Raw genomic sequence first — 9,343 nt, forward strand, 5'->3', positions numbered from 1 at the left:
TGGTTTTGTCACACATAAAATTTAACAAAAATAATCCTCATAACACATCTCTCATTTTAATCATCATTATCATAGCCGTGGGTAACAGTGCTAGAGGAGCTCAGCTCATATTTAGTCATTCAATGGGTTTTCCCCTCTGTACTTACGCTGAAACTATTTGCAGCACATTTAAAAAAAAATAAAAAACCTCTGCAGTTGCACTTCTTCATTTTGTCCACAGGGGAGCAGCAGCGCAGCCACATTGCTGCTCTCATAGCCATCATCGTGACTGCAATGCAAGCCAAGGTTTCTTTCAAGGGCACACATCATATCTGCAAAGTCACATGTAAAGCAGGGAGAGGCTGTATGGGCGTTTTCGGCTTATCACACAGACTATGCAGTAGGGCAGAGAATGCTGAAGCTTAGTCTAGACAGTCACTAAATATCTAATCACAAATCACTCACTGACACCTTGTTGTAGTTGCAAATATTCAAGGGCGAAACCTTAATTTCCAGTAAACATAAATTGCAAGCATGTAGGTTTAGCAGATAAAGGATGTTTACTAACATGCTGACATGAAAAAAAAAAAAAAGGACAGATGCATATATAACAAATGCATCTTGTTTTGCAAGAAATTCGGTTTTCAATCAAGGTAATGACAGACAGCATCCTTGCTGCGCTGCTTCTAATGAAAATCTATGTGCTATTACACATAGTGATGCATAGTAAGGTAGAAGCTGTGTTGTTCAACCTGAAAGGGCAGGAGAGCCATCATAGCTCTCCCCCAGTCTTACCTTTTTATAGTCATCAAATATGTATGGCCCCTCTGAGTGTGTATATATAATGTATTCACAGATCTCCAGCACACTGGAAACCCTGCATCAGCAGTTTGTGTGTGCATCTTCAGAATAAGACAGAAAGCCTAATCAATAAAATGATTCATGGAAGACCCATTCTGGAAGAAAGGCGTAGCGTGAGCGGCTTTGGACTGCTTGTTCTGAATATGTCAACAAAAGTGTAATGTATTTTCATTTTAATAGAATAGAATATCTTTTTCATTGTAACATGGAACATGTGCAACGAAATTAAATGTTTTTCTCAACAGTGTGAAGATCACAACAATCATGTGAAAACCTATATAAAAATATAAACTATATAAAACCATCTACGAGATGAAACCACACCAGGACAAACACAACCCTTCTATATTCTCCCAAACTACACAAGTCTCTTATTGCACCAAGCACAATTATATGGATATTGTTTTTGCAGCATTTAATGCTTGTACTGCTCTGGGACCAAAATGGTTTTTCAGTCTTTTTATCCTTTTTTTAAAAAAATTTCAGTACTATCTAACTGACATTAACAATGTATCCCTTATGATGTCACTGCCCTTTGTTGAGGTAGCCAGACATGTATAGGTCATCCAGAGTAGGGAGAGGAGCAAGAAATTATTTTCCTGGGCTATATTGATAACCTTCTGGAGCTCTGTTATCTGTGCCGCTGTGAACAGGAGAACCACACACAGAAGCAATATGTTCAAATATGGAGCAGCAGTAGAAGGACACCAACACTCTTTTTTGCTCTTTCTGATGACCCTCAGGAAGTAAAGGAAGCTCTGTGGTGTTTATTTCCCCGAAACCACCAGAAAATGGAAGTCTGTGACTCTGTCCACATACTCCTTGCTGATAAATAAAGGCTTAATATTTTTAATGTCTTCCTGAAGCTAATGAGCACTTCTTTAGTATTAGACATGTTAGAGATCAGGTTTCTGCCTCTGCACGACTGAAACAGCTGCTCCACCTCATCTTGATAAGCAGACTCCTCCCCCAAGAAATAAGCCCCACCACTGCAGTGTCATCTGGAAATTTGGTGAATGTTTTGCTGAAATCAGAGTAATCATATGTGCTCAGCACATAGAACAGACAGCATTGTGTGGGGCTCTAGTGCTCAGGCTTTTAACCAAATTTCACTGAAAATGCAAACATTTCTGTATATCTAAAAGCTTGTGCAATCATCAAAAAGAATAAAAAACAATGCTTTCTCATATATGGGTTACTAACAAAACTGAAATAATAAGTAAACTTAAAAAACTCTCACGTCCTAATTTTTAACTCTATGACTTCATATATTTTCTTATTAAAGCCTAATGAGAAGTGCATCATATTCCATGACTTCACTGTACTTTTGGGTCTCTGACATTTTGTGCAGGATTTGTATGGTTCACTAAGTGGCAATGTTGGCAGCAGGAAGTAAACCTTTTCATACTTTTAAAATGATACTTAAAAAATGTGACACTACTGTCAGTACACCCAAGAGGGCTTATACTCAGTAATGATACATGAAAGAAATGCGTGCACACGCACACACACACACACACACACACACACACACACACACACACACACACACACACACACACACACACACTCACTGGACATGAGCCATGGGGTGGTTAATACAAGATTGTTCTGTCAGCAGAATCTTTATCCTCAAAGGATAGGTGCTGTGGATCAGTGTGTGAGACAGAGAGAAAGAAACAACGCACATTGGTGACTGACACGTGAAATAAAAGCAGTAAAAGGACCATAGTGACCCATAGAGTATTGATCACTACAGTCAGGCTACTTTAATCAACATGCACATACCAAAAGACCCACACATCTTTAGATTCACCAATCCACCATATTGCTTAGAGTCCTCCCCTTTGGTGTGGTTAATACTGATCTTGCAGAGGCTTAGAGCCAGAAATGTGACTGACATGAAGCATTTTATTTTCCTTGACATGAAATGCAAAATGTGCCCATATGTCTACTCTTCTCTTCCTCCCAAGCAAATAACCTTACAACACAAGGAGATTACTTCTGATCGGGTCAATTCCAAACTTATCCTGCCTTTCTACCCAACTTAATTAGTTTAGATTGGATGTTGCTTCTCCAATATATTTTTAGTTATGTCAATACATTTCGTAATAGTTTTTGTCCCCATGCCTTAGTTTTTATTTAGTTATCATTTCCTTTTTGTCAGAAAAAGAAAAGTTGTTGACGAAAACTGTTACGGAACTTATTAGTTAACATAATTAATGCTGCTTATGGTTTGCACTGAAAATATTCATCTACAAAGCAGAAGTTTTGCCATCACATTTCAGAAGGTCCAACTTTTCCTTTAAAGGCAAATATTCTCCATTTCTGGTTTAAGTGGTACTTTTCAATTTCACTATCCCTTGGTGATTAGTTTTTGATTGAAGACAAGTTGACATCTTCCATGCGAAATATTGCCAATCAAAGCAATCGCAAGGTTTTGGGCAGATCACTTTATATCTCTTTACAACCAGTTTCACACTAGCAACTGCAGGTAACCTCCAGCAGCCAGTCACCTGGTCATGGAATACACTTTCACTGGTGGTTACCAGGGAGTCTCCGACTGGTCTCAATGGGGCTTAAGCAATCAATTTCACAGATATTGCCAATAATCACTCAACATCAGTCGGAGAATACACATTATACCCTTGCAACTGATGGTTGGCAGATGGTCACCAACCAGTCTGTAGACCTGTGCAACTGGGGCTGCAATGAAGCATCGATTTAATAGATAGACAGGCAGACTGAAAGACAAGTATGTGAATACAGCTTTGTGTTATTTTGTTTAGGAAAGTAAAACATTCAGAAAAGATATTTTACATATCTTTCAGGAACATAGCAGTAATGTGGCTGCTTTATTCTGGCAAGCTGGACACCAGAAAGCTTTTTCTAATTTAAGAATACTGCTTTAAGCCAAACACTCCTGGCTATTAATTAGGCTGACTTCACAGACCAGCCAAAAACACACACACATACAAACACACTATTCTCAGTCTCTAAAAGGTGGGGGTGGTGCGTCTCTTATCCCATGTATCACACTCACATTTTCTCTCTCTCACCTGAATCACAAGTCTGTTGTGCTCTGCTTTTTGCCCATACTTTCTACCCCCACATCCTGGTGTTGATGTGGGGGTAGATGTAATTTAAAAACAAATTAAAAAATATCCAGTCTGATTGGTCTCTAAACAAATGAAGCCATGAAAAAGATTAGATTGCTCCTGAAAAACTAAAATCCTATTTCCTTGCTTTTCATGCATTTATCTCTTCAATATTTGTGTGAATGACTGCACTGCAGAATGTCTGACAGCAAGCAGCTCTCTCTGGTATCTTAAATGAGAAGCTGGTTAGACAGTCAGACTGTCAGATGTAGTGCACTGGAAAATGCTTCCCCACAGGAAACAAGACACTTTGGACCTGATTCTCTGCGCTTTGTTTTTCATTCCTTTCCAGGGGCTGAGAAGGGGGTGTCACTTTATAAGAGCAGGCTAATTTGAGCATTCACAGTAGCTTTTGATCTAGCTTAAACTTAAACTGCACTTGAACCACAATGTCTTTTATAATTTGTCACGTACAGCCATAAAGCATTTCATCATTCATTTTTAATCACGTGTGTCCATTTTGTATAATGGAAATTGACGCATCAGATTCAAAAGATTAACAATGATTGAATCCTTAAAAGATAATTCCTTAGACCCCCTTCACTGTTAGTCTGTTTCTTAGTAGGGCTTTTTGAGCTGTAGCTCAAATGTCTTCAGAAAAGCCCCAAATCTCTGGGGTTCCCGTCCACTGCACTAGCTGCAGGCTCATATTTGGTACTGTGGTGGGTGTGAATTCAGCTCCAGCCGTCCTGTTGACAGTTCTACTGCACTAGCTTTCTGGGGCATGATGCGTTCACTCTGGATGCTTTCCAATCATTTTTGTACAGGAGAGTGGGGAGCCCAGCCTCCTGCAGTATTTTATGCCTTCAGACAGGTACAGGGGAAGATTCAAAAGGATACTGAAGGTTGCAAGAAATTTGCACTGGTAAACAATAGTGTCCAGTGACCTTGCCACCAGAGCACAGTGAAGGAACAAATCAGCTCTGAGTCTTGGCTGTGCTTTCAGTTGGAAATGTCAAGTCCAAATTATGTTTTTTTCACAGACAGATGGAGGAAAAATATTACTGCACTGTAGCTCGGCTATGACTTAATCCTTTCCTTTCCTTTCCTCATATTTTTTCTAAAATCTGTCCGTGTGTTTCTTCAAACTGGAGTGTTTCCAGCTGTCACACTGAGATGCTTCCCTCACCACTCCTTTGCCCTGCTGTCAGACCTCAGGAAGTTAATGATCTTCTGACACCACAATATGGCAAGCTATGGTGACATCATGCTCGAGTATGAACGTCTCAGCTATGGAGCGTTTACATTGGTGTGTCAAAGCTAAAATAACGAATAACTGAGGAAAATTTTTACCTTTGTTCAAAATAAGTATATATGTGCATCACAAGATATACATTTGAACAACAGAAAGCTGAACCACCCTTCATTGACAGGAAGGATGAAATTAAATCAAACAGAAAAAAAAAAAAAAAAAGGTAAGCAGCAGTGCAGACTGGACACCGCTGAATGGCTTTCCTGCAATCCTTCACGCCCAGCTTTTGGACTCCTGAACTAAGAGGAAAAATAGCCATTCTCAATCACCTGCTGCACCTTCTGTTCTCTTCTCTTCTCTTAATTAGTAAGTAATGATTTCTATATAAAATTTCATAATTCGCCAGCACTTTCAACTCTCTTCTTTTTACTTTTTTTTACTTTTACTTTCTGAGTGTAGTTTTGAAGGGAGAAACCATGTAGTTCATATGAATTTGTGAATATGGGAGAAAAAAACAAACAAAGGGTGGATTGGAAGAATGCTTTTTAGTGTTCTTAACATAGTGAAGATCATCGCATTAACTCTAGGGCTGACTTAGATTGGTTTGATGAGGAAAGATCAGAACAATAAAGTAGATTTATCACAAGATGAAGCAGACCAGTGGGTCTGTGATTATGAGATGTGCAAGGGCTGTAAAAGCCTATAAAACCTATAAAGACAGCTCGGTAGTTAACTATTTTGACAGGTTGTTGTTGTTTTTTTTTCATAAAGAGAACTGTACTGTATGAAACTCTGATCCCATCAGTCAACCAGTCAGTCATTCAGCATTTCAGTCAGTCACACTCAGTGTCTGCTCACTGCTTGAAGCTGTAATGCCTTTACGCATTGCAGCAGTACACACCTCCCAATGTCTGGGACTTCAGAGGTTGATGGACACACACACACACATACTCACACATATAGAGACACACACATAAATTACATGCAATCCCTCAACTGCCCTCCCCTCCTTTTTATCCCTCACTTCACCTCCTCCCTTTCATTCTTTCAGCATCTCTGAGGACCTCAGAGTGCAGCAGGAATGATGGACAGCAGACTAATATCCAAAGAAAACCACCCCTCCCCTCTGACTTCACAGAATAGCCGGAGAGAGGCCAGTATGCCCTTCAGAAAAAATAAATAAATAAATAACATGACCTACCACTGAAAGAGAGGAAACGCTGGCAATGATACAGCACTAAGAAAAAGGGGCGGGCTGAGAAGTCATCAATATTGTAATCTGTTCTTTAAAATATGAATACTGAACATCTGCTCTAGAGACATAGACATTTCATTGTCATGCAATTATCACCTTGTGAATGCACTGATTCACTGGGGACTTTAAATATGACTAATGCACACAATGTCCCCAGTGAATCATGCTATTTAACATTTTAAGACTACAATTATGGAAGTAGAATGGATCTTACGTTTTTAACATTGTGAAGATCATTAGAGGCACCTTTGACAACACACAGGAGGTGATGCATGAATGCTCTATGCTATTTTAGGACAGTAACTATGTAGAAACTTGCTTGGGTCTGCAAGGGGATAGAAATGAAAGCAGGGATATCATATGTAATGTGATAAAAAAAAATTGTAAATAACAATAAAACAGAAATAACTTTTCAACGAAATACATATTTTAATCTTATTCAATTCAGTTCGGTTCATTTTATTTCAGTTCATTTTAGTTCAGTTTATTTAGTGTCAAATCACGAAACCTCAAGGTGTTTATATTCTTAATTTCATAATAACGCTTACCCTTATTCTTCATCATGTGAAAAGGTCACACTTATTTCTGTGGAGGAGGTTTTTTAAGTATTGAATGGACCAACAGTAAAAGGTCATAAAACAGGGGCCTACTGGTTAGTCAATCAGTCTAGGGGGATGGGATTGGTGGATTTGGGTTGTCTAAGAAGATACAATCCACATATTTACTGATGTGTGCAGGCAGCATTTAAACATACAGCTATGAAGAAGAGTTGTCTGCAATGAAATTAACAGCTGGCTTTAAAAAAACAAACAAACAAACCTTTCTTTAAGAAATGGTACAGCAGCACTAAGGTTCTTCATGTGCCATAATCTATAATTCAACAGCAGCAGTGCCATAAGCCAGAAATTTAGCACCCACTGTGTTGTATTTTACTGTCAGCTTCTCTATTTCCTGTGGCACCAGCTTAAGTAGACCAGGTCCAAGTAACAATTTCTACAATGGAAATTGAAGTTTATAAATTGAAGGCCATTGCTGATTATCCTTCATTTATTCTAACATTGCTGCCGTTTTCATTTATTCCATACTTATAACTATTCTCTGATGAAGATTTTCTAGCCACATACCTTCAAACCTGACAAAATTGCTAAACGGCAGATGTTCACACTGTAAACTAAGATGCTGGATAAGATAACTTTTGAGGTCACATTATGATGTTGTACAGTCATGTAAATAAATAAATATATGAAGTTGTCAATGACTCTATGGTGCAATGAAAAAAAAATACGAACACTGTGAGAATTAGAATGGACCATTCAGGTGTGTGTTGATATGACGCCAATGAAAAGACATCAGGAGCGAACCGATTGTTTCTGCTTATCTGAAAAGGATTATAAGACCAAACAGTCCGAAATCCATCATTCTACAGTAGATTATACACAAGTGGAAAACAAAAAAACTGTTGAAAATCTTTACCAGAGTGGACACGCCAGCAAATTAACCCAAAGGTCAAACCACAAAATGCTCAGAGAAATTGCTAAAAAAAAATCCAAAGTGTTGACAGACACAATTACCTCATCCAGTTGTCCCACACAGTGGTGCAGGGGTGCTGATCTGGACTTGTTTTTCAGCTACAGGACCTGTGCACCATATATGTAATGAGTTGACTCTGACCTCCCATTATTCTAGAGCCTAATGTGAGCCCATCAGCCTTACAGCTAAAAATTGACCAAAATTTAGTTATGCAACAGTACAATCATCCTAAACCAGCAAGATCTACAACACAATGGCTGAAAAAGAAAAGAATCGAGGTGTTGGAGTAGGCCAGACAAAATCCTGACCTCAACCCAAATAAATGCTGTGATGGGACCTTAATCGAGCTGTGCATAAAGAAATGCCTGAAACCCTAAATGGACTGAGTTAACGTTATGAAGAATAGTGGGCCAAATTTCCTTTAGAAGAACAGAGACGGTTAACATCTTCCAGAAAATGAATACTACAGTTAAAGGTGACTCTACAAGCTGCTGAATAATGAGGTGTCTAAGTAGAAGCCTCAACCCAAATTAGAAGAAACACATTGTAGTGATGGAGGACAATCACGGGACAATGGCGTATCTCCGTGCGTATGCGGGATGCTATTGTTACTAAATATTCTTAGGTTGTAAACTGCATGATGGATGTGTGTGTCAGAGTGTGCTGACTGGACACAGCTTCCTATGTCTTGATTAATTGATGGCAGATTCAGCAGTACAAGCTCCCTTTGGTGCATAGTGTTCTCTCTGCCTGTCTGTCTCACCATGTCTGCAAAGTGTGTCAATGTTGCAATATGAAAAAAAAAAAGCACAGACATTATAAGTAGTTACAAGGGCATTAAAAAAATCTTCTTTTAGAGCTGGAGGTTCACTAGGCCCGTAGCATCTGAAACAAGGTTAAGTTCAGGTGATAAATATATACTTTGTCCTTTATGTGGGTCATCTCCTAGGGTGTGTACGAGAGAAAGACTCGCATAAGGACAGACTGGAACAATTAAGAGTTTCTAACCTTAGAAATATACAAATGCCTGCAAACACAAGGGTCCACACAGTAAAACAGCTTGACACCGAAGCATAGACAGACAAACAGCCCCAGGAGGCAGTAAAACTGTGGCACAGAGCATTACAAACCAACGAGGAGAAAGGGCAAATATGGTGGTGGGCTGGTAGGCAAACAGGGAACAGGTGAAGATGTGGATTTCAGGTGGAGACAAAACAAGCTATAAACCTAAAAGAACTGACCTGATCCAGCTGCTGTGATAACTCTATATGCTTTCTGGATGAAAATGTGGATACTTTTTGGCTCCAGACATTGTTCACACAGACTGTGGCTCAGGAGAAATAGAGCGGGTTGCCCAGCATACAGATT

Source organism: Aulonocara stuartgranti (genome assembly GCF_965226115.1).
Source record: "Aulonocara stuartgranti genome assembly, chromosome: 6".
NCBI lineage: Eukaryota > Metazoa > Chordata > Actinopteri > Cichliformes > Cichlidae > Aulonocara > Aulonocara stuartgranti.